General features: G+C 44.8%; 1 long non-coding RNA gene across 4 annotated transcripts in view; it reads right to left on the bottom strand.

Annotated features, from left to right (window-relative positions):
- The window catches only part of LOC144673771 (uncharacterized), a 117237-nt gene that overhangs the window by 21186 nt on the left and 71488 nt on the right, over positions 1–24563 (bottom strand). The window contains exons 2-5 of one of the 4 annotated variants that reach the window (XR_013574421.1): positions 21256–21331; positions 16980–17024; positions 14045–14217; positions 8767–8837 (exon numbers count right to left, since the gene is read on the bottom strand). This is a non-coding gene — a long non-coding RNA (uncharacterized LOC144673771). Of the gene's footprint in view, positions 1–8766; positions 8838–14044; positions 14218–16979; positions 17025–21255; positions 21429–24563 lie in introns of those variants that run through there. The other 3 variants (XR_013574418.1, XR_013574420.1, XR_013574419.1) reach the window with 3 other exon arrangements.

The raw sequence follows: 24563 nt of genomic DNA, 5'->3' as shown, positions 1-24563 counted from the left end.
ATTCAATTAGTAATTCACTTATTAACACAGTAGTTTTCTACTGCATAAGTCAAGAGTGATGTTATTGTTCCTTCTGGCTCTACAAAGGACTTTCTCGTCTCCTGGGACAGCCACTTTGTCTTTCTCAGCAGCTGCTGATTTGCTTCAGCCTAGCTAGTAAACATTGAAGAGTTTACCTGCTTACCAGTTAAAATGTCATTGGGATCATACTGACATCATAGGAAGGTGATAAGCAATTGTACATGAGGCTCCCGCTGGAGTCCAGTGGGCAACCCATCCAATGATGTTAAAAGTCAGAAATGAGCGGGAACAGGCAGGAAATGGATCCATTCCATTTTAATTGTATGAATTAATATTCCCCCAAATTGTGCGATGAAATGTGATAACAGGAATTCAAGAGGTACAGTCAGCAAAGTATTCATAGAATTTAAAGTTTTAAGTAAGGTGTTGATACCAATTTCAAAAATCTGGGCCAGAAAATTCTGGCTCGTCAGCGCTCATATCTTTGGCTACAGGTGCTGTTTTGGGTGCAAAATGGCATCTGCGCTGCACACACTTCTGGTGCAGCCTGCGCTAGACGTCATTTGGGTGAGTCTCTTGGTACAGGTGTTAGCAGTGTGTTCCGGAAGTCTGTAAAGTAAGCAAAGTGTGACTTCAACCAGCGTGTAACCCTGATTTGACTCCAGCGGTGCCGTTTTTATCCTCAATGCTCCCACTAACGGCGTTTATTAACCTCACACAGCTGACCATCCCATTCAACAGCAAGAGGGACTCTATTTTTCTCTCCACAGATGCTGCCAGACCTGCTGAGTATTTCCAGCATATTCAGTTTTTACTTTCAGGCTAGTTTCTGATTGTTTTCTATTGGCTTCTGCTGAGTTTCTCAAAGTGCTGCGAGTTTCCTACTGGAGTCTGGAGGGAGTGGTGGAGGCCTTGGTTCAGATTTCTAGGGTTCTGCTCAGACCGTTTGCTTCCAGTTATGGGTGCTGGAGTTACCATCTCCGTTGACATGCTGTCAGGGAGGTTAAGCAGAGACAGTAAACAAGAGGGCAAACTGCTTTCAGAGGGAGGAGAAGGAAGGATAGAAGGGCTCTCAACAGAAGGTCTTACTGACTCAGGGTCTTCAGGGAATAATTCACTTACATCAACCTCAGTGTGACATGGAGCAGTTTTATGGAGGAGTATTTACTGAAACCTGCTGCCTTTTGCAGCTATAAACAGGGCGAGGACGGCACTGGCAGTGGCTGTGAAGGTGACCATGGCCATTAAATTCTTCGTATAGGTCTTTCCAGGCAGGAGTCAGCAACATCTCTAATGTCTCCCAGTTGGACACATCCTTATTTTTTCCACTTGTCCTATTACCACTCCCTTGTGCCTTGCACCATCAACTATTTACTTCTCTTCTGTCTTCTACTCTATCTCAGGCTCTCTATTATGTCCCTTTCTCCACCTCCCTGCATCCCCTGCCTCTGTACTTGCTTAAAGCCTGTTGCATCTCTAATGTTTCTCAGTTCTGATGAAAGATTACAGACCTGAAATGTTGGGCTAAATTTTCACAGTGTATTGGTGATGGTCTGGGGGATGAAAGGGATGGCATAACAATAGGGGGTGGGTGGGTAGACATTGGGAGGGGAGGCTGATGTCTTCCGGCTGCCATGCCATTTTTTTTTCATTCATGGGATGTGGGTGTCGCTGGTTGGGCCAGCATTTATTGCCCATCCCTAATTACCCTCAAGAAGCTGGTGGTGAGCTGCCTTCTTGAACCGCTGCAGTCTGTGTGTTATAGGTACACCCACAGTGCTGTTAAGGCAGGGAGTTCCAGGATTTTGACCCAGCGACAGTGAGGGAATGGTGAAATATTTCCAAGTCAGGATGGTGAGTGGCTTGGAGGGGGACTTCCAGGTGGTGGTGTTCCCATGTGTCTGCTGCCCTTGACCTTCTAGATGGTAGCGATTGTGGGTTTGGAGATTGCGGTCTACGGAGCCTTGGTGAGGTGCAGGAACTCATTGCCAGTATTAGGAAACTTGGCAGCTTGGACGTCCACCAGGCGGCCAAGTGAGTCACTTAAATCACCAATTAAGGGCAACATCCCATCTCTACAGGCATTTTGCCCATGTAGGGAAGGCCTGCCAGTGCCTCTGGGAGGTTCTGCAGAGATGGGCCTCCTTGATGGCTGCTCCATGGCCCACAGAGGGGCCTGCCAGTGGCAATGCCACCCTTGCAATAACGGCACCATCGGTGCTTCATGACCCACCCACCACCGCCCCACTCTCCCACCCGCCACGCAATCTCCACCAGGCTACCGGTTTCCCTTAAACGCACTCACCTCGTTCAAGGACACCCCTTAATTGGATGGTGGCAGCCTCTTAATTGGCTGCCACTGGCAACATGCCAACTCATGTCCCACTGCACACCAAAGAGGGCAAAATTCAGCCCATTAACTCTTTTTCTCTCTACAGACACTGCCAGAACTCCTGAGCATCCCAGCATCTACAATATTTGTTTTTGCGTTAACATTAATCACATACTGAATATGACAGACAACTGCTGCAGGATTCACACCTATCAAGCAGTCAACTCTCCAGTCTCAGAAAATGAATCCTGGCAAACCAGAGAAACTGACAAAACCATCTGTGATTATACAGAGAGCACCTCATACTCACCTCACCAGAGTGCTCAATGAGGGAAACCTTTCCTGCTTCTGATGAATCCGCTTATTGGAGACACATAGGTATTCGTGTGGGTACACCTCTTAAATCTAACATGCTGAAAAGACTAGCAAGTGCAGAGAAGTTTGATTTTGCTTTTACTTCTGACTAGTGGTGGAATAAAATTTGCCTATGGTGGGACTGGTTGCTGCCTGAATGGTACTGTGACATAGAAAGCAGCTAGAAGAGTCAGATTTATAATGATGTTAACAAGGCTCAAACATTTTACTATCTTGGAATTACCCTATTTCACTGACCAAAACATTCAGTCACTTATGACTTTAAAGTCCTAACAATGCCTCTCGAATGGTCAGTGTTTTTGATTAGTTGTGGTGCACATCGCTAAGGCAATTAGTATCAGGCACAAAACAAGATGGTGTGACACACTCCATGAAAGCAGCAGGGTTTTCTCTGGTTTTTTTTGCTTCTCCCCAGAGATTATGTGGCTGCGGGGGCAGGTGGGAGTTGGGAGGAGGGAAGAAATGTTTAATCATGATGGTCCAACCGTCATGGTGTGGAGCTGGTCTTTTCCTGCCCGGCAGTTTTGCATGTTCATATTTTATGTTGTTCAGTATCAACAATGAGGAAATAAATATAGATTAGTATCTGTTGACTTGTATGACTAGCACAAATGAAATACAATCCGGCCATAGTATTAGTCCATATAAAAATAATTGGCAGATGCTAGAGATTTGAAATAAAAAAAACCAAAAATTTCGGAAATACATCGGCACATATAAATAGCATCTTTTGTTTATGCTGGGTATTTCTACCTCTGCATTATTAGGTTTTAAAAGACTCGTTGGACTATATTGTATCAATGAGAAGCAATTTTGACTTCACATTTGACAGTCTATTGTATCTTGGATATAGAGTCACTGCAACATACTCGAGACATTTTTGCATTAACTTATATGAACCCAGGACAACACCCTCAGGTCTGCCCCCTCCTTGCTTGTTGGTGCTCATGTTCCTCGAAACTACCTTGCCATTAAGATAATCAGAGACCAATGGCAGCTCATAGAATCCGTGACAATGTGCCATTGGGTCCTGGATCTTGACAAGCCACCATCTTTGTGCCATTGGTGGCAGGAGCTGCACGCCAATCAACATTTGTCAGTCTCAATTTTAAAATGACTTTAGGCAAGAGATGTGAGACCACCGCAAAGAGACGCTTCTCATGCAGTTCCATCAACCTCCTGAGATTATTGTAGATTATTGTAACAATGCCCAACATAATCACAGAGTTACTAATTTTTCTGATTAGGTGATTGAGATTATTAAATACCTGGGGGTTGAAAGCGCCATGTACAACACTGGTGAAGAGCAGACCAACACATTCATTTGAAATTCCTTTGCTTACTAATGTAACAAAAGTTGTTATTAGCCTGTTTAGAATAAATGTGTTGAGAGCACTAAAACAGAAGAGAGGAATTTCACATGAATGGGTTACTGCGTTCCTCGCTTGCGTCACATAGCATAACTGCAACATTTGGTTTTGCAGGCATAATAATCTGTTCACAGCAATCTGCTTGGCAGCTTACTGTGTTATGAAGAGAAAGTAAAAAATAAATTCCATATGACAATTTCCATAAACAAAATGTCTAAAAATTGTGCTACTATTTGCTAATTAAATATTGAAATCAATTCTTCACTGTTGTTGAAGCAGAAGTTCTTCTGACAGACCCTTCTGCCCACAGAAATCATTGCCCAAAATCTAGAATGCATGACCTGCATATGGTTTTAAAAAAAGGAAGTTAGTTCTAATCTTCCAATATACAGTGCAATGATATCATATCTGATAAATGATAGTGAGGGCAGCAATAACAAAACTAAATCACTTCAAATCCAATGCAGAAAACTTCATGATTCTTATTAGTTCAAAACTTATGAGGATCTGAAGGTGACAAAGACTAGGAAGCAATAACACACCATTACTCTGTCTTTCTCCCATCCTGGAATATGTGAAAGAATAGCGGAAGGGGTGGGGGAACATTCCTTCTTAAGGACTGTTAAGGCCAATCAAGTGAAAATCGTGCCGAATTGCCTGGGCATAGTGAGAGGGAGGAGGGCAGAAGAAAACTGACAGAAAAAGAGTCATGAACTCTGACTCAGAACTGACACCAGCTAACTGAATGAAAGACAGGCAGAAAGTCACAATGGTCTAGTTAACAGTTCATGAATACAGATGGGGAAGATCCAGCCTACTCAACTCTTTTGAGGAAGTGACAACTCTGGAAATCCCTGGGACATGCTGCACCTTGACTTTCAAAAGCCCTTTGACAACGTTCTACCATGGAAGAATATTAATTAGATTCAGAGCTCTGGGGATTCAGGGTAATCTCTGGGAATGGATGAGAAACTGGCTGAAAGACCGAAAAGAATAAGTATTCATTTGAAAAGTTACTCGAGGCTGTTGCAATGGCGGGGGCAGTGAGAGGCAAATGATGGTTGTGGGTTAGGGGTGTAAGTTGTGGCCCGCTGGACTCAGTTCTGGAACCATTATTGTTTCTAATTAACATCAATGATCTGGGTTGAGAAACCCAATAGTTAAATTTTCATATGACACCAAACTAGGTGGAACAGGAAGAAGCAGTTCAGAAATTAGCATGAATTGGAGAAGATATGACAACAGTGGCAGCATGTTTTTTTTATATTCATTTATGGGATGTGGGTATCCAGGTAAGGACAGTAGGTTTCCTTCCCTAAAGGACATTAGTGAACCAATTGGATTTTTGCAACAATCAGCAATGGTTTCATGGTCACTGTTTGACTTTTAATTGCAGGTTTTTGTTGAATTCAGATTTCACCATCTGCTGTGGTGGGATTCGAACCCAGGTCCCCAGAGCATTACCCTGGGTCTCTGGAACACTGGTCTAGTAACGATACCACTATGCCACCACCTCCCCCCATCTCTGTCTTGATTGTCCGTCTTGGAGCTTCCACAGCCTCTGGGGTGGAGAATTCCAAAGATTCACCACCCTCTTGAGTGAAGAAATTCCTCCTCACCTCAGTCCTAAATGGCCTACCTTCTATCCTGAGACTGTGCACCCTGGTTCTAGGCCTTCCAGCTAGGGGAAACATCCTTTCTGACGCTACCCTGTTGAGCCCTGTAAAAATTTTGTACGTTTCAATGAGATAAAGACAACTCCTCTTAAGTTCCCATCCAAGATACACGCCATTCCAATTTGGACGTACCTCGCCATTCTTTTATGGTTGCTGGGTTAAAATCCTGGAACTGCCTTCTTTAACAGCACTGTGGGAGTATCTTCTGTCATAGACAGCAGCGGTTCTAGAAGGCGGGTCATCCACTACCACTTCAAAGGCAACTGGGGATGTACAATAAATACTCGTCTTTCTAGCAATGCCCATGTCATGAGAATAAGTAATACTTATTAAAATAATATTTCTCCGTGGCCTGATGACCTTTACTGCAGTCTATTGCGACCATTCTGTCTTTTTATTAATATTACTGCTTCTCCTCCTTTCCAAGTACCTCCATCCTTTCTAAAGTTCCAATGGCCTGCATTATGTAGCTACATCTGGATGGATGAATCAATCTGGGGCGAACAGCTTTCCCCATTCAAAATAATCCCATGATCTTCTGAACAGCACAGAAGAACTTTCAGCCGCACAGCATGGCAGCAATGCCCTTTATCAAACAGAGCAACAGTTGCTAGAAGATAGCAGCCCTGGATCACAAAAGGTACATGATTTACAAATTCCACACCCTTGTCACTGCCTCAGCCCTATCCGCACACTAGCCTGAATTTTCAGGAGCGCAGAGTCAGGGAAATTCCCAGCTCTGCAAACCCGACTTGGGAGAGAGTCGGATTTTCGTTCCCGGGCAGGGCGTTAACAGGGTTAAGAGGATCTGGGCCCGCTACCCCTGGAAAGAGCTCAGAGGCAGCCGCAGGGGCTGTTGGATGTGGAGGCAAGGCTGTGTGAAAGGCCTACCCTCGATGCTCTGGGATTTGGTCGCAGCTAATCAAAAAAACAATTAAAACATAAAACAGCCATTTAGCCCTCACCCTTCACACCCTCCATGCCCCATCCATGCCAATCCATGCTACCTCATGCCCCTCTGCCCATCCCCCATAGCCCCTCATACCCTACATGCCAACCTATGCTCCTCTAATTACTCCTTTGGCCCTTATAGCCCCTATGCCAACTTGGTCCCAACTCATGCCAACCCATTCCCCATCATCCATCACCATTTGCCCTTATACCCTGCATGCTAACTCACCCAGTATCCACAATGGGCAGGCCTCAGGGCCCATGTTGAGATTAAATAAATTAAATTTATAAGTGTCTATTGATGACTTCACTATTAAAAAAAACACATTCATTAAAATGCATTCATTATATGTACATTCCTTCAAGTGCTTAATCCCTTATAAAACAAACATTTCATTCAAGTGCTTAAACCCTTATAAAACAAACATTTCATTCAAGAGCTTAAACTCTTATAAAACAAATATTTATCTTCATAGTTCCACACCAAAGACTTTATAACAACTTGGAGCTATCAATAAGTCCATGAACTGACAGGCACCCCGCTATGATAATGATAGGTTATGGAATCAGTCCTGCAGCACAAATCTTATAATAATAACCCTCAGGCTTATGTCAACAGGCAGAATGAATTAGCAAGCAATATTTTTTAAACCGCAGGCTGCTTTGTTTTAAATTTAAAGGCCAGGAGATTTAAATCCCATGACAGTTCCAATGAGCTTTTTATGCACATTCATGTCTACTTTAAACAATCCCAAAGGGCACTTGGCCTCTCCCAAAGGGCACCTTGCCTCCCCCAAAAATGTCCCCGGACCTATCCATAAAGGTACCCTACCTCTCCAAAAGGATAAACTACCTTTCCAAATAATTCCAGCAGCTTCAGACCTTGTCCTGAAAAGTCTAAAATCCACAAGTCGTGATTTGGACATCCCACCAGCGAAAATTGGATCTGTTTGAAGGCAGCTGCACTTTAATATGTGCAGCTGGCTCCATGAACCATGGGTGTGTAAACTATAACCTGCCCCCTGCTACACCCCCCGCACCCATGAAAATGATGGTTGCCAGGTTCCGGGGTGGAATTTTTGAAATCAGGGATCCGGCGTCATTTTGGCTAAGCGGGAGACCCTCTGTTTTTATGAAAATTCAGGCCAATGTCTTAAGATGAGCCGGACTGTTGAAATCTCGGTGTAACATTCAAACCTGAGGGGAGCTTCTACCATTGCTCCTACTCCTCCCATTTCCTCTTTGCCTAATCTTTTTAACACAATCCACCTCCACTTCGGTCCAAGTCACTGCAGCCTTCAGTCATGCCTTCGTCATGTCCACATTTGATTGTTCTAATGCTGCCCTGACAAGTTCCTATCATTCTCCCTTTGCAAACTTAAGCTTATTCAAAACTCATGAACCCCGTCCTTGCTACCTATAATGGCTCCTGGTCCCAATCGCTTAAATGTAAAATTATTACCCCTATGTTTAAATTCTTCCATTCCTGCACCCCATCCATCTCTTTCAGCGCTAACTTTCTACTCCCTAAACACTTTGTTCCTCCAAGTGTGGCCTTTTATTCATCACATATTCACTATGTATTAATCCCCCATTTAGAGCTCTTTCCAACAACATGCTCTCGTTTTAGAGTGGGTTTCAAATTAGGGAACGTTTCAAATAATACTGCCAGCCATGTTCGGTTTCACGCAGTTGGTAAGCCTCAGGGGGCTGGGTACAATATGCTCCCGTTATTTGTGAATGATTCCTGGGCTTTCCTGATTGGGCACAGACCAATTCCTAGCCTCTCCCAGTGGGATGGGGGCCCATTCCCAGCTTCTCCCATTGCTACAGGATATTTCTGTTCCTGTCCCCCGCTCAGGCTGTTTGCCTGTAAAAACCCTCCGGGCTCTCCTGATGGTAACTCTGGCCAGAGCTGGGCTTTTGGCTTTCCTGGGGCCCTCTCCCTGCTAACAGCTAGTAAAGGTGCCTGGATTCTGGGCCTACTAGTGGCCCTGAGATTCTGGGTCCAGTACTGATCCTGGGACTCTGGACTCCTCACCTTCTCTGCATCTTTGTTACTGCCGACCGAGATTTCTTCGCCATTTTCCACTCTCCGCCATCAAGTGATCCCTGTGTTCGACAGGAGAAGCAGTCAGGTCAGGAACCTAACACACCCTTATTACATGTCATAATATGTGAATTTTTTTTAAAGCACATTTCCATTTAGCATGCCATTTTCCGGGAACATATTAGGCATGCTAAACGAGGGATTACTGTAACCCAATATTGGTAACACTGTTTTCAGTTGTTAAGGTCCCACCTTCTGGAATTTCTTCCCTAAGCCCCTTTTCTTCTCCACCCATCTCTCCTCCTTTAAGACCATCAAAATCCACATCTTTACAGCTCTTGATAGCTGCTTCTTCAGTTTGGCATCCATTCCTCCTCTGAATGGTGCCCCACTCCCCCAACCCCTTACACCTTGCAAGTGCCTGGGGATGTTTCTCTACATGGAAGATGCTGCATGAATGCCTGCTGTGTTCATGCTCATTTTTGTTATTGTATTGAACAGGAATCTACAATCTGATTAATTCTTTTAGAGAGCCAAGGAACAAAAGCAAAATTCAAATGTTGAAGGCAATGCAGAGCAGAGCCGTGAGAATGGTCTCTAGTGATATGAGGAAAGATTGAAGAATCTTGGATTTTTCACTCAGGGAGGGGGCATCAGAGATGTGAGAGGGTAGGGGCGGTTGAACCTGCTTCAGGCCCACTGCTGAGCCTGAAATAGCCGCTATGAATTTGTGTCCAAATCCAAAGGCCTGAGGGCAGCCCAACATTGGTTTTCAAACCTCACTGATATCACTTAGATGAACTGCCACTACCTATTCCACGACTCCAGAAGCAGCTTGCCCATTTTGAGTAGGTCAAGGCTGGAAATTGTGCAGCGAGTAACTCACCTCCTGTCTCCCCAAACTCTGCCCAACATCTACAAGGCACAAGTCAGAAGTGTGATGGCATACTCCCCAATTGCCTGGACGAGTGCAGTTTCAACAACACTCAAGATGCTCAACACCATCCAGGGCAAAGCAGCCCATTTGATTGGGACCCCATCCACCATCTTAAACAATTAACTCCCTCCACCACCAACGCGCATTGGCAACATTATGTACCATTGACAAGCTGCGCTGCAGCAACTCGCCAAGCCTCCTTCGACAGCGCCTTGCAAACCCACAAACTCTACCGCCTAGAAGGAAAAGGGCAGCAAATGCATTGGAACACCACCGCCTGCAAGTTCCCCTCCAAGTCATATACCATCCTGACTTGGAGCTACCAGTTTATCACTGTTCTTTCATGGCTGCTGGATCAAAATCCTGAAACTCCCTTCCTTACACCACTGTGGGTGTACTCGCACAAGATGGACTGCAGTGGTTCAAGAAGGCAGCTCACCACCACCTTCTTAAGAGCAATTAGAGATGGACAACAAATACTGACTTTGCCAGCAATGCACACATCCCATGAAAGAATAAAAAAAGAATACTGTTTGCTTCTCTGGCAGTGGCTTTAGATACGTGTCGGAGTGGGCAATGTGTGTGGGATGGGTGGAACGGGAATGCAATCAGGATATTATGCGGTTGGAGCAGTTCTCCAGACCCTCCTGGCTTCACAGGGCCAGTTAACATTTAAAAAAAAATTAAACTGTCCTCTTGCTGACCTCCACTTCATGGTGTGCTGCATTATTTGGCAACTCAAGGGAGACCAGCCCTTAGCACCACCTGGGCAGGAAGAAGTGGAGGAGGAGAAGGAAGAAGAAGGGCAGCAGGAAGAAAGAGAGTAGCATCGCCCACCAGTCCCCTTTGCTGCCAAAGTTTTCAGAGAACAGCTCAATAAAGAGCACTTCCCCTAAACCAATCCTTTCTCCCGCATACACCAACCACCCTTCCATCCGTATAACTACCATCCTGTCAATCACCATTTGAGCTTCCTCACTTTATTAATAATATTAACACCAAACCCAGAAGAAAATCAATTACAACAACTCACTTTGTATTTGCTAATAATCAACATCCAGAATTATCACTCATCTTGTGGAAACCCCTAGTGCCAGTCTTGTGCCCTCACTTAACTAACCTAGTTATGTTCTACTCCGGGGTCGCTTCGCTTGTGAACCGGTTGCGTGTTTATCTGTCGGCGGGTGAGTCGATAACAATATACTGCAGACGCAGAGACCAATATGAAATGAAGCACATGCTATTTATTTACACACACATCAGAGCACTAACATGATGTATGCTTCTCCAACCAGGCACTACTCCAGACTAACATTAACATTGTAGCCCACGCTACACAGCTATTGGGTCGTATAGTCATGTAGTCAATCTGCCCACATTCTTTTAAAAATGTATTGCACCTCAGATTACCACATTCCTCCCCTTTCGTTGAAAGTACAATTTACAATATATTAACTATTTACATAAATAAACTATTTACAAATTCAGTCCCTCAGGAGCCTTTCAAAACGTGTCGACCATCGTAGCTCTGTGACTTCGAGATGGTTTATCTGAGGCCTCCCCCTCAGGAGTTCTCTGTCCACTAGGCTCCTCAGTGGGAACTGGTAAGTTTGCCTCTTTGACTCTCTCAGGTTCAACGGGCCCTACAGGCACTTCCAAAGCAAGAGGAGTTCCTTCTACCTGTGGTGTAGACTCCAACGAAAATGTTTTCACACTCTTTCGGGCCCCATCACATGCACTCCTGCTGCCCCTCCCCTCCTAGTTCAACAATATGAAAGGCAATTGTCGGGCAGGTTCTGAGAATTAGGATGCTGGGCAAGGCTAAATTCAACACGGAATGATCAGCTGCCTGCCGTGTAAAAGGAAAATTCTGGGGCCTTGTTAGTAATTCTGCTTTTTCCTCCTATGTTTCTTCTTTTGATGGGTTTTCTTCTTGGCAGCGCTGGCTTTAATCTCGGCTTTCTTTTCAATTTCCCTATTGGCCAGACGAGGTTCAGTTATGAGCTCAACTTGAGTGAACTCAGTGGTTGAGTCTTCTAGCATTTCCTCGTCTATCAGCTCCTTTTAAAACTCAGGGGTCTTTTTTTTTAGAACTTCTTGGCTTCCACGTAGCTGATTCTTCAGCTCTTCCAGTTCTTTTTCATATCTGTTAGTTGTTTCCTGGAGAATTAGCGGCTGCATCTTACTTAAGTTGGACGGGCTGGGCAAGAGCAGGTGGGGGCGGGCACGGAGCCGATCGCCACCCGCAATTGGCTGCGCGCCGCCATTTTATGTGGGCGGGCCAATTAAGGCCTGCCCAGTGTAATACGCAGCCGGTAATGCTCAGCGCTACCTGTGTGGGCTGGGGGTGGGGGGGGGGGAGAGGAGGGAGAGTCGGGGCCTGTGCTCTTCCGCAGGGAGATTAAGTTGGTAATGAAAATTTTGAATAAATGATCTGAAAAATTATTTAAACATGTCCCCTCATGTGACAGTGTCACACGAACTGGGACATGTTTGTGCATCTCGCAAATTTTATTTAATTATTTTATTAAACTTTCAGGAAACCTCATCCTGCCCGTGGATGAGGTTTCCTGAAAAACGCGAAGGCCGCTTGGGCTCTTTGCCTGCCCGCCAACCTTAAGGTTGGACGGGCAGCGCTGTTGATTAGCTAAATTACTTTCCTAATGGCCTTACTAGGTCTTTGACAGTTTGGCGGGCGCGCAGCCGCCTCTGGCGCGTACCCGCCGAATGCAATATTGGAATGACATGCGATGACATCGGGACACACGCCTGACATCATCTCGCGTCATTTTGCGCGTCGGGCCCACCCCCGCACGCCGACAGCAATATTCTGGCCTCGGTATTGTTGTGCTTTCTCGGCTAATTGATTCTTCATCTCAGCTAGAGATGTGCTGAATTATCCCTGTTCTTCCTCGTACCTTCTTAGTGGTACAAGTTGGAATCTGAGGGAATCTTGCAAAATGCGAAAGTCCTTTAGCAGGTTTTCTTTTTCTTTTTGGAGGCTACTGACTTCAATTCGGACTCTGTCCTGATGCATCAGCTCTACGGGTTCCTTCTGTTGAGTCTTTATATGCTCTTTTTTCCAAACAGCAACATTTCATGCTTCTGATTGAGATCTCAGTAATCTCTGCAGATTGATCTCTCTTAACCAGTTTCTTCTGAGGAGACTCAGTCCTCTGCATTCTATCACCGTTTGGGGAAGATTAGCAGACTGGCTTCTATATTGGACTGGAACCTTGCATGTATCTCTTACTTGTATGTCTTCACCAGTATATGTCTTTAATTTAACACCTGAGTTTTCCAGCTTTAGTGAGTGGCCTCCTGCATTCAGATACTTAAACATGTGTTCCTCTATAACTGTCGTGGATGTGCCTGTATCCACCTCCATTTGGATGGGTTTTCTGTTGACTTCTACTGTCATGTAGATTGGCTCTGTTTTACCCATTTTTAAGTTGTGTAGCGAGTAAATTTCCGACTCTGTTTTTTCTGGTTCCTCCATTATATAAATTTCACGACTTCTGCCCTTTTGTTTGAAGTTTTGTCTCAATCTGTCTTTGCAATATTGCATAAAGTGCCCTTTGCGATGGCAGCAGAAATACTTGGTTCCTTTAAATTGTTGTTCGTTTGCAGGCTGTCTGGTTCCATGTTTGCTATTATTAGCGTGATCTTTATCCATTAAACCATTGCTTCTTGCTGGTCTGTTAATGGCGGCTGTTTCCCACCTTTCCATGGAGCCCTGCGCTCCCAAGCCATTTCTATCTGTTGCCCCCCTCCCAACACAAAGGACGCCGCCATTTTGTGCTCCCTTGATTGTTTCTGAGTCCTTGACTGTGCTTTTCCATTGCAAGTGCCGACTCTAGCACCTTGCTGAAATCTAAATTGGTTTCTGACAACAACCTTTTTTGAATGGCGTCTTCGTTAATCCCACACACTCATCGGTCTCTTAACATGTCATTAATCAACGTCCTGAACTCACAGTGCTCTGTCAGTTGTTTTAAGGCTGCTACATAGCAAGCGCCTGACTCTCCAGGGGCGCGACACCTTGAATTTAATTTAAAACGCTGCGCTGTTACCGACGCATCAAAGCTCTTGGAATCTGGGCCATTGGGTGCCATTAGACTACAAATTAGGCTGTATGTTTTATTGCTACATGTAAATAAGAGGATTGCCCACTTCTTCTTCCCCGATATATCGTTGACCAAAGAGAAAAACGTGAGGCATTCAATATAATGTGACCAGTCATAGGTGGTCCGATCAAACGGTTCGATGCGGCCAAATTATGGCATATTGGAGGGGGATAACTTTGACGACCACGGTGAGGGCTGTACTTACAATCATCCTGCAAGGCACAGTGGATTCACTAGAGTTGAGTTTTCGCGGCTTTCCTTGGTATCGTCGACTGGTCGTGGTTCATCCTCGTTGCCAGTTGTCGTGTTCTACAGCAGGGTCGCTTTGCTCGCGAACTGGTTGCATGTTTATTTGTTGGGTGAGTCGATAGCAATATACTGTAGATGTAGAGACTAATATGAAATGAAGCACATGCTATTTATTCACACAGACAACAGAGCACTAACATGATGTGTACTTCTCCAACCAGACCCTACTCTAGACTAACATTAACATTGTAGCCGGTGCTACACAGCTACTGGGCCGTACAGTTATATGGTTAATCTGCTCATATTCTCTTAACGGTGCATTGCACCTCAGATGACCACACTAGTGCTCCTACAAAGCGATTCTTCGGTAGCTACAGTTCGGGAGATGGAGAGTTGCCAGGCCATTCAGGACATTTGAGATGATCACAATGGAAGGCCTAGAAGTGTTTTGGGCCTTGAGGGCCTGGCTGCAGACTGCAGTATCTCTCTATAAGTGTGTGTGTGAGTGCACGTGTGAGCGTGCACATGCGCAGTGCATGCCCCGCCACGAGTTTGCATATTTTCGGGCCGCATTGAATTTCCAGGCCTGAGTCCCTTAAGACTGACAGAAAGGGTGCCCTCAACTGACCAAGACAACAGTGCTTGTCAAGTTCATTATGGATTGCTATCAAGTCATGAAAGTTCAAGGTGGGCACATCTTACTAAAGATAGCAAACATCGTGGGAGTCCCCATCTCTCTGCTTCAGAGAAACAGATACCCACTTCCCCCAAGAAATTCTGGACCTGCATTTGGCGGACCAACCCCCCACCCTCACATTTGGGTTTTCCATGTTAATTTGCTTGTGGTGTTCAACTTTCTGCTGCTGTGTGTTCCACTCGATCAGCTTGAACATCCCCTCAACCTCCAGGGAGTTGAGTCGGGGGCGGGGGGTGGGGAGGGGAAGGCTGGCGCGGGGGGTGGTGGCAGGACGGAGAGGCAGGGGCACTCTGCTGGGCGGCTTCAAGGTAGCTGTGCTCTGAACGTCCATATTCCCTTTGCTAGAAGAACAAAAACATAACTTCAGAACTAGAACTGGGGTCAAACTTTAAGACAACACATTTTAATCGTCTGGTTTCCTGTTGGTTGCGTAGTGACTGACGTGCATAATGCTGCACCCTTTTGCATTTTGCTCCACTCAGGGGACACTGGGAAACCTTTGACCTGTTTAAGCCAGATAAGATCTGAGAACTGTCTCCGGTGGGAGTTAAAAAAAGAGGTAGTACCCTGCGCATGCATATTATATCCACATACAAGGTCTTTGTTAATCTCCGTTTAAAGGGGCACTGTCTTCATGAAAATAGGTTCGACAAGCAATTTTTGTTTGTGGAGGAACCGTTTCATTCGTTTAACCCTGCATTTTCAAGCAAATACATTTTGACACAATGTGCGTCACTTTGTCATGTGATTTGTCTGAAAACGAAGTGGGGTCGACTAAACATTTCTCATGAGGGTATGAAATGAAGCGCTAAATGTAGTCAGAAGGTCGACAGTATCTAAAAAAAAAATCGTGGGCGGAATTTTAAGGTCCCGTGGTGGGGGTGGGGGTGGGGTGTGGTGGAGGAGAGAGGTGGGTGGGGATGCGGAACCAGGACCATAAAACATGGCGAGCCGTCCAAAAGCCCATTGACTTAGGCGGGTCTGTAAAATCCCACCGGCATAAAATTCTGCCCCACATTTCATATTATCACATCGCTCATAACATTTTATGATCTAAAATAAAATAGGAAAAGGCCAGCTGGTCCACTGAGCATGCCCGACCCCAGCACGGTGCAATATACACATATCAATATAATGTCTTTTTCTCTCAGTAGTCTCCTGGGGGAAGGCAAAAAAAAAAACCTGAGGAAAAAAACCCTACAACAATTATAGAAAAAATGAGAAATTCCTTTCTGATCCCATCAAGTTAGTGCCAGAAAATCATTGTGACTAGAGACGCTATTGACCTAGACACCTTCTAAATGTTAAGCTGTTTATCACTCTCAGAACCTCATCTTGCTTGCTCATGGCGAATTGGAGGATACATTCTTTTGCAACAAGAACATTATATCATTTCATATAACACTCACTGCATTTATTATATAACACAATTTATCGCTTGTGGCTTTGATCAAAGTCTGAAATGAATGATGCCCCCATTCCTGCAACTTTCACTTTTTATTTCTACAGCCTGGCCTAGTTTTTCTGCCTCTCTCTCATTGGGAGAATCTCAGTGAATAGGGGGAGGGACGAGAGCTGTACCTTTTGACTTCAAGGTCATTTAAATATCGGAGGGTGGATCCTTAATGGAGACAGGGAGTCCCAGTAATGTGAAGTCAGAAGTGGGGATGATCATTGATAATTGCACAGTGTTCAGTTCCAGTTGCAACTTCTTAGACAATGAAACAGTCCATGTCCACATGCAGCAAGATCTGGGCAATAGACAGGCTTTTTGCTGCTCAGTGAAAATTAATGCTCGCACCTCACAATTGTCAGTCAATGACTCTCTCCATCAAGAAAGAGAATCTAACCACCTCCCCTTGAGATTACCATCACCAAATCCCCCAACATCAGCATGCTGGTGGTCACCATTGGCCAGAAACTTAACTGGGGCTGCCATATAAATACTGCAGCTACAAGAGTAGGTAAGGGGTTGGGCATTCTGCTGTGCGTGGCGCACCTCCTGACTCCCCAAAGCCTGTCCACCATCCACAAGGTAGAAGTCAGGACTGTGATGGAATACTCTGCCTGGATGTGTGCAGCTCAAATGGCACCCAAGAAGCTTGAAGCCATTCAAGACAATACAACCTGTTTGACTACCATATCTTTACTTTACAAACTATTTATTAAAAGTAGAATAAGTAGAATGACTTACCAATTACTCATTAATCAGCTTCTTCCTCTGTACCGAAGTAAGAACCTGAAAAAGGTAGAAAAAAAAAGTAGTGCCTCCTTCCCCTCTTCACTGAACTCCCTCACTCACCAAACTCCCAACTGTTCACTCTGTCCAAGCTGCCCTCTATTTCAAATGATCTGCCCATATTGTATAATGTGAAATCTGCTTACTTATATTTCTCAGCCTGACTCATGTGAATGCAGAAAAACCAGCATAGGTCAATTGGGCCAAATGGCCTGTTTCTATTCTGTAAATACTATGCACTGACACACTAAGCTCCAGGGAGGATAGGGCAGGAAATTATGGGCAGGAGCAGCCAGTGAAGTGCTACTGATGTTTTTTTTTATTCCCAAGTGGATGGTGGGGCAGGGCATTGGATCTGGGAGCAGCTCAACTGGGACCAATTCCAATTCCCATTTAAATTTGGACCATTTACAACTGATTTTTCCATGAGGGGAGACAGCAAAGGTACTTTGGGCTTCCTGAGGTTGAAGATTAGAGGAGGTGACAAGCTGGAAAAAAATAACTTTTTTTATTGGGCCTTCTCTCTGGCACCTGTTTGGAACCACCAATCAGTAACTGGGACACTCTTCAGGTGCTTCAGTCACATTTCGGGTGACCCCCTCATGAAAAATATTTTGAAACAACAACTTGCATTTATACAGCATCTTTAACACACAGTGAAACATCCCAAGGTCCTTCACAGGGATGTTATTCGACACAATTTGACGCCATGCCACATACAGAGGTGAGAGGACAGGTGACCAAAAAACTTGGTCAAAGAGGTAGGTTCTAAGAAGCACCTTAAATGATGAGTGGTAGGGAGGCAAAGACGTTCAGAGTGGGAACTCCAGAGCTTAGACCCTAGACAATTGGAAGCATGGAAGTCAGCAATGGAGGAATGGAAATTGGGGACGTGCAAGAGGAGTGCTGAGATCTCGGAGGGTGGTAAGGTTGGAGGTGGTCATAGGCCTAATGATTCTTGCAAAGTTTCCCCAACCCTACATGGGGAGCCAATGGTATTGTCGCCACACTAGTAATCCCAGAGACCCAGGGTAATGCTCTGGGGACCTGGGTTTGAATCCTGCCACGGCAGATGGTGGAGTTTGAATTCAATAAAAATCTGGAATTAAAAGTCTAATGATGAGCCTGAAACCATTGTCGATTGTTGTAAAAATCCATCTGGTTCACTAATGTCCTTTAGGGAAGGAAATCTGCTGTCCATACCTGGTCTGGCCTACATGTGACTCCAAACCCACAGCAATGTGGTTGACTCTTAAATGCCCCTCTGAACAAGGGCAATTCAGGATGGGCAGTAACTCCCACATCCAAGGAATAAAAAACCCTTTTTGTTGCATCATTAATTGATTCCATTCCGCCGCCCTCCCCATGCCATTTTAACGTAAACCACTCCTTGACAGGGGAGCTGCCCACCAGCCTTTGTCAACCCCATTATGACCTAGCCACATAGAGGCACACAATGGCATACACGTGTGACTTGCTCATTGATTTACTCAACTGTCCTTCAGGAAGCAGCTGGCATTATTCAGCAACTTTCCTGATTGAATGGTGCAGAGGAGGCAGAGTCCTCTGAGGTTCTGCCTACTCTGTTGGGACTAGCCTATTTCCCTTAACTTTTGAACCAAACAAGAACTCTCGTGGACTGGGAAGGAGGAGAACTGGGAAAGAACATGAGAGCTACTTCAGTAAGTATTTCTTCAGAATTGTGCTAATTGGGCGGAGGTGCATCAAGTAATTGTTAAAAGAGGAAATTCATGGCTTCCTCAAGCTGCACCAACGAGCTTTTATTTTCTGGCAGCTGTGTCATGTTTTCTTAATGATAAATATTCAATGATGAGTCAAGTGGTTCACTAATGACTTAGTCAGCATAGCACACAGCAAATTTACACATGCGTATGTTTTGAACAGGTGAATGTTCATTTTGCTTACAGCTACCTTATCGCAACACTTACATGTCAGATTATATGCGGTTTTTAAGTACAAGAATTTTTGGATGTCTACAAACAAGTGCTAATCACAAAGTTTGATCAACACAGGCCTTTCTTGCCACTGATTTTGGAAGTCCAACAGCAGCATCCTCTCCCAAGCCAACTTGCCCAGCGTCAAAGTGCTAGTCACTAAAAAAACCGGCTCCACTGGGTGGGACATGTAGGTCATATGACTGGTACCAACACGAGAAGTAACTGCTCTACTTGGAACTTGGTCATGCCAGGAGACTCCCCAGGTGGACAACAGACACGCTTTAGGAATGTCCCCAAAGTATCCCTGAAACTTTAGGAATGTCCCCAAAGTATCCCTGAAATGTTTAAACATCCCCGTCGTCTCATGAGACACCCTGGCTTGTGACCGACCGAAATGGAGAAGGTTATTTCGGGAAGGCACCGAACACATCGAAAGACATCATCAGGAACGTGCAGAGGCAAAGCCAAGGCATCAGAGAGAGCACACAAACCTCAACAACCCATCTACCCAACCCTTCAAGCATGTTGGACATATCCGCCATCTCAGAATCCATCGAACCGGAGTGGAAGCAAGTCATCCTCAATGCTGAGGGACTGCCTAAGAGAGAGACTGCACAGGAAAACTGCTATTGCAGCTGCTGATTATTGCTGGCTCACACAGAGTATAAATGCCAGTATGGACCAGTTGGGACAAATAGGTTGTTCCTGTGCTGTGTATACAAATGAACTCTGTAAATGGAAATATTGATTCACAAAAGGAATATTAGCAATTTACATGTGGACCTGGAAATTCATCCCAGACGATGGTGTGAAATGGACAATATCGGATTAGCTGACAGTATTGGATCCCTTGGACAGAGAGATGGGATGGGAAGAGATGGGAACTATGGTGAACAGTAACTACAGGACATGGATTTGGGGTTTGGGTGCAGGAGGGGGGGAGGCGACATCAGGTTGACTGGTGGTCAGGAAGAAAGGGCATGGAGCCAACTCGCTTCAGGGCAGCTCACCCCCACAGCTATAGTGTGCTGCGGGCAGGCGAAATAGCCTAACAGAGAGACTTGCACCCCTCCCTGGGGAGGAAGTCCTGCCCTCGGGGGCTGTCGGCCAATATGACTGGCCAGCAGCTCCAGCAGTCCTGGAAGTTCCAAGAGTACATTAGTGGGTACTGCCAGGACTGCGAGCAGGCCCAAGGAGGTGGCACAACGAACCCCAGAGCAAGGCAAGTCCAAGGTATTGGACAAGTAGGGTTTGGGCAGTTTGTTGGGGGGGGGGGGGGGGGTCTTGAGTTTAGTTAGCAGGCTAAAGGGCAGCCCCTCCTTCCTTCCCACCCTTTCAAAATGTCTTTTAAAAAACAAGCCTGTCCACTCCCACCTGATTGCCCATGCTAACCGTGTCATGACAGGGCAGAATATTATCAGGGTCAATTGGCTTGTTAACAAGCTCAACTGACCCTTGATTATTTATTTAAATATGGCAGGCTGGGTTGCCGATATCGGGACCTAGGGTCAGGACATTGGGGGCTTGTATGAGGACAGACAGGCAGAGGAATAGGACAGGTGTGGGGGCCCAGCATCACTTGCTGTTCCAGAAGCAAGGAGCAGGAACAGTATGGTGAGTGGGAGAGACTCAGAGAGGTGACTGAAACCTGAGTACTTCACTGTGGGTAGACACTGAAAAATTGTTTCCACTGGTGGGCAAGAGGGGATGGAGGCTGAGGACTCTCACTGGTACAACCAGAGGGAAAGGGGAAGAAAGGTTTTTGAACCTAGGGTATTACAGTTCAGAGCTGTCATGTTCACATACAGTCCAAAGCAGAGAAATGGAGCTTATTAAAAGCGGCATCAACTGGGAACCTGTCCGCATCTTGTGTCGTGCAGGGGAATTCTGGCTGTAGTTTCAGGGTTAACTATCAGTGGGTTATAGAATTGATTGCTACTAGTTGCAGGTGAAATATTCAGATGTTGCACATATTATACCATTTAAACATAGGGTATCAGCAAGTTACTGCAGTAGATATTGATTATAAGCTTTAGTTTAAAACAGGTGATAGTGAGTAGAAAACCCATTTTACATTTCTCGAAATTTGTTTTTCCATTAACTTCCATTTAAACACTAGAATTTACAAAAATGTACTTTTTAAATTCTACTTCCTTTCATTTTAAAATGTTTTATGACAAAAGAATCCCCACAGTTCTTTGAAAGCTACAGGATATGGTGCCTAATGTAGTAGATCAGTTCATGAAGTGCTGTTAACTACTGCTCAATCCTACCTTCATTACCATGGGTGCAAGGGTCTTATCGCCTCGGACAAGTCTCTGGTTGCTATGGCAGCACGGAACAGCCTCCCTGCATGAGTACAAGACATAGCCATCAATCCAAACAAGATATCCAGTACCTTCAAGCAACAATCAGATTCTCGGAAGCCCAGATGCTAATGGTCCACAAAACCAATAAAAAGGTAGCAATTGGTTGTGATTAGTTATTATTAACCTTATTGATTATCTCTCATGGATAACACCCACTGAATGACATTTAAACATCAATCATATGTCAGACATAGCCAGAGGCGCCAACATCTGCAGGTAGCAGAGAAAGTCACTCTGCTTTGCAATGGGCAGACACCAGCGTTACAGGAGATTCACACATCTAATTGATACAATTAGGTATTTTGGCCGCTCAAAAGCCTGTCAAAGACTTTGGTGTGGGGTTGAAGTCACAAACAGGCCAGACCTGGTAAGAGCAGCAACAGGTAAAGGGCAACAATTCAACAGTTTCATGGTCACTTTTACTGAGGAATTGGATGCTCCCCTAGAGGTGGGCTGGGGCTGGGGCTGTGGGTGGCAGCAGGGTGGGTGGGCGGGGGGGGGAGTGTGCATAAAATGGGGTGGAGAGGTGTGTGGGATGGAGAACTGGTCGCTTTCCCGACTCCCCTCAATTAAGTCCAGGGCGGCGGCAAGGGTCCAGGGTGACCTTCCCACCCAGAGGCCAATTGAGGCCCTTACGTAGCTACTAGAAGATGACTCAAGGGCCTCATCCCACCACTGTTGCTATTCAACAAGCGGCGGGTGGGGGCCACACCATGTGGGCAAACCGCCAGGTGAACCTGATGGGTATGCCTATGGCCTGGTGAGACAAGGGTCCAGCCTTCTCGGGGACCCTGGGGGGGTCCACTCTCTGGGCCCTAGGGAAGCTACTCTCCTGCCATTGACAATGATTCCCTCTGCGCACCCCACCCCCACCACCCCCCACCCCCCTCCCTCCTCAAAGGGACTCCTGGAAATGGTCTCGGTGTGACCAGCTCTCCAGCCAGTGGATGCCCAGAAGGAAAATACAGTAAAAACTGGGAAATAAAGGTACTGGTCCGAACTGCTTCTCCCTTCTGAGTGGGCCCATTGCCGCGACCATTAGATTCTGCCCCAAGTTTCAGATTCTCATTTTGCCTCACTGGGATTTGAACACACATTCTCTGGAGTAGTAGTCCAGGAATATAACCATTATATCACCGTAACTTGTGTTGTACACAAACTTGGTAAGGTCCCAAATCTGATAGAAGCACAGTAATCAACAAGTAATTTATCACAGCCAAGTAGGCAGTCAGAAAAAGTGCAATAGTTCAAAGGAAAACTTTGTCTGATAACAGCTGTGATCATCTGGAAACTGCAGCAAGGATTTGAAGCAATAGTTATACACAGTTCCTGCATGCAGTTCAGAAACAGAAACAGTGACCACAAAAATATGATTTTTTCTCTATCCAATGTGAAACCCTGCCTACAATCAGCTCAACTGAAACAGATTGTAGGAGCCTGAGAAAAGAGTTAGTCCTATTGATCACGACATGTATATGGAGTAAAAGTAAGAGTCGCAGTATTATACCTATGAAAGCATCCTAGAAAAAACAGCTTTCAGATGCAGCATAGAGCTTGGCAAACTTTTTCTTTCTTTTTAACCAGTGATCGTATATTACTAACACGTAGCCTAACAAATGGAGAGCTCCTGGTGGGTATGCTTAAGATCACCATATAAATTGGCACTCCTATGCTGGTCTAACCATCAGATGTAGCTGCTTTAAAAAGAAATATCAACTAAATGAGCAGCTAGATAATGTTAAATGACACATCCTAAAGATTATATTTGATTCTTGTTACAGGATAGACACTGATAGATTTGTAAAAATACACCCAATAAAAATAAAATCTTATTGCCATGTGCCAATTTGTAAGTATTCTATACGTTGAAAAGAAAATCACCTAGAAATGAAATGACAAATGAGCATTTTATTTCACTGACCTTTGTCTATATGTACGCATCAGCATCACATTAGCTCACCTCATCCTCACTAAATCCTACCAACTTATGTAATAATTATCATAAATGACTTTGAGGACAGAAGTATTTTTAAACTCGGGGTTAACCCTCATGTCAAATTTACTGAACAGAATGCAAATAGTAAATTATTGGACACCTGGCAAAATCTTACGAAAGTTTAACACGGTTTAAAGTAAAACCACACTTGATTTGACTGCTCTGTTAAACCTCATGGCTTATGAAGCACTTTTTTAGGTCAAGGGATTTTTCAGTGAAAATCTATAAAAGTGAGCGGTCAGCAGAACAATTTTTTGTTTCTTAGGTGGCTGAGGATATCCTGACTGTCCATTTAGGGCATGCCTACGGCTAACGTCTACAACTGCACCACTCAGAAAATCCTTCCTTTTTACCTAACAGCTCAACCAGTCACTTGACTGACATTACAACATATTACACAGCAATGACTCATTTTGAGCTTCCATTTAACTTAATTTACAAACCGATTTTTGTTCTTCATCATTAGAAATCAAGCACAAATGTAACAAACTTAGCAACAGTTTTAAAAAGGGCAATGCCGTTGGACAGGACTTTGCACAATATGTTTTCAGAATTGCTCTTTACAACAAGAGCCACGATGAGACCATTTTGCAATTATATGGATAACTTACCTAAATTAAATTTATAAATGAGTGGTCAGGAAGATATAGTAATTTTTATAATGTTACTTAGAATTTATTGTAAAGTAGAGTAATAGTGGGGTCTGTGTCTATGGATGTGTGTGTGTCTGTGTTTGAGAGTCTTAATTGAATTAAGAGAGAATTGGTCTGAAGGCTTTGATGTGTCAGAAGAGAAGCTAGGTTTGAAATGTTAAATAGGTAAACATGGTTGAAGTTTTAGTAAGTGAGGTGCAAAGGGAACATTTGCATTTTTAAATCAGCCAGAGTAGCTTGAATTCAAAAGAGGGGGTGAAATGCTTCCCCTGTTAAGAAACTTAATTTTTCCCGTGTCGGGGAGGCTCGGTGGGAGGTGGCGGGGGTGGTCGTGGAGCTGGCAGCCGCCCACGATCGGCTCCACACCACCATTTTACACGGGTAGGGCCAATTAAGGCCCGTCCAGCATAATACGCGAGCGGCAGTGCTGTACGCGAAAGAGTGCTTTCTGTGCCTTGGAGATTGAAGCGCTTTTTAAAAAATAAATAAATGCAATAAAAATTTAATAAAACATGTCCCCTCGTGTGACTGTGTCACATGAGATTGGACATGCTTTTTTATTT

Source organism: Cetorhinus maximus, chromosome 3 (genome assembly GCF_964194155.1).
Source record: "Cetorhinus maximus chromosome 3, sCetMax3.hap1.1, whole genome shotgun sequence".
Lineage (NCBI taxonomy): Eukaryota > Metazoa > Chordata > Chondrichthyes > Lamniformes > Cetorhinidae > Cetorhinus > Cetorhinus maximus.
Note: the sequence above shows the minus strand (reverse complement) of the source record. Positions and strands in the feature narration are given on the sequence as shown.